General features: G+C 44.2%; 1 non-coding gene across 1 annotated transcript; it reads left to right on the top strand.

The window, feature by feature from the left end:
* Window positions 1-558: 558 nt before the first annotated feature.
* On the top strand, window positions 559-696 carry LOC134576982 (small Cajal body-specific RNA 11). The gene has a single exon (XR_010085906.1). It is a non-coding gene; the product is annotated as a small Cajal body-specific RNA 11 (non-coding RNA).
* Window positions 697-2,194: the final 1,498 nt, after the last annotated feature.

Below are 2,194 nucleotides of genomic sequence, written 5' to 3'. Positions count from 1 at the left end.
GATTGACATCTGACATATGACATATTGACACCTTGACATATGGATTGACACCTGTCCTCAGAGACCCTGATACACACTGACATGCTGTGTAAAATGACAAAGAGCTTAACAAGCCAATCAGAGTGTTCTTAGCCTAATTGCAGGGCGTGGCAAGGCTTTATAAGCCTTCCCTTACCCTGCAGAGCTCAGTCTGCGCGGAGCCCTCCATGGGTGAAGATGGATAATTTTTTTTTTGCGCTCGTTTTTTTTTTTTTTTTCACATTGCGTCGGTTCTCATGGCTTTTTATTTGGCCTTTTTTGGGGGCTGAAAAAAATAAGATTTTAGAAAAAAGAAGACGTCAAATGGTAAGTTGAATTTTTATTTACAGGTTAGTTATTTTATTCCCACCTCACTATTTTTTCAGGTGAGGGGGGTAGGTAGGGGGTAACTTATTTTGGGGTGGGGGGGGGGTGGGTGACTAGGGGCTTGGGGACACCTAGTCACCTTTGTTTGGGGGGGGATTTTTATTTAGGGCCTCCACCCAGCACTCAGGGGTGGGGGCTGGGGGAGACAGTAGGTCCCCCCCCCCTTATTTATTTTTTTTACTGCCCCCACCCACCGCTCAGGGGTGGGGGCCAGGGGGGGAGGACAGTAGTTCCCCCCCCTCATTAATTTTATGGCCCCCACCCACCGTGCAGAGGTGGGGGGAGGACAGTAGGTCCCCCCATTGTGATTTATGGCCCCCACCCACCGCGCAGGGGTGAGGGTGGGGGGGGGAGGACAGTAGGTGTCCCCCCAGTGTGTATCAGGGTCCCTGAGGACAGGTGTCAATCCATATTTGCCAAGTGACCCCATGTAGGGGGAACAGTCCCTATTCTGCTCTGTGTCAGTGTGTATCAGGAATCCTTAGGATAGGTGTCAATCCATATCTGCCAAGTGACCCTATGTAGGGGGAACAGTCCCTATTCTGCTCTGTGTCAGTGTCTGGGGGGAGTATCTGCAGTAATACAGAGTGTCTGGAGGGAGTATCTGCAGTAGCACAGAGTGTCTGGAGGGAGCATCTGCAGTAACACAGAGTGTCTGGAGGGAGTATCTGCAGTAACACAGAGTGTCTGGGGGAGTATCTGCAGTAACACAGAGTGTCTGGGGGGGAGCATCTGCAGTAATACAGAGTGTCTGGGGGGGAGTATCTGCAGTAATACAGAGTGTCTGAGGGGAGTATCTGCTTGTAACATTTATATGCACAAAAAAAAAAATAATAATAGTAAATTGAAAAAAAAAATGGTTACAGCTTTCGAATGAATCTAAAAAAATCAGGTGTGCTGCTGATTGGCTGGAATGTGTCTGCTGACTGTGAGGTACAGGGTCAAAGTTTACTCAATGATAAAGAATAGGGGGCGGACCGAACATCGCATGTGTTCGCCCGCGGTGGCGAACGCGAACATGCTATGTTCGCCAGCAAACCGTTTGGGACATCACTAGTGTGGAATAGTTAACATTTAGGAGTAATTGTGTGTACATTGGGAAATAAATGTAATCACATGATTTAAAATGTAGTACTTGGACATGCAAAAAGGACATAAAACACATATGAAGTCAATTTCGTGGGTGCTTTAGGAATTGTCTTAAAGCAGCTGCTTCCTTTCAGGGATCACTAATATGTGCGTCTTAATGTGATGTTAACGTCAGGATTCCTAAGCTTTGATGAAGATGCTGTCAAGGATGGCATATGGGGTATGTTAAATAAAAAACACCTTTAAAAATATTCTGAAATCTAACTATTTTCACCACAGGCTACAGATTGTAAATAAATATTCTGTCAGCCCCCCTACACACATTTCAGGTCGAGCTTTTAACATTACTAAAATAGACTACGAGGGATGCCATTGCCTAGATAATCAGTCTGGAGACTATAAAGCATGCGTAAAACAAGGAACATGTTTACGGTGCTTGAAATTGTTCCCTGGGTATCACAGCTCTTCTTGATCATATAAGACATCATTTTCCCGATGGTTTATTTATTATGAGATTTATTCTGAAAAAATCATACATTTCACTAAAAAAGCTTATTATTTTGGACTGAAAATTGAATAAAACAAATGTAAACCAAAATATCCCAGCTGGAAAATTGTCCAGTTAACCCTCTTCACCTAACTGGATATTTTAGTCAGTACCGTATATACTCGAGTATAAGTCGAGTTTTTCAGCACATTT

This window comes from Pelobates fuscus, chromosome 1 (genome assembly GCF_036172605.1).
Source record: "Pelobates fuscus isolate aPelFus1 chromosome 1, aPelFus1.pri, whole genome shotgun sequence".
NCBI classification, from domain to species: domain Eukaryota; kingdom Metazoa; phylum Chordata; class Amphibia; order Anura; family Pelobatidae; genus Pelobates; species Pelobates fuscus.
This window is presented reverse-complemented; position numbering and strand designations above follow the sequence as displayed.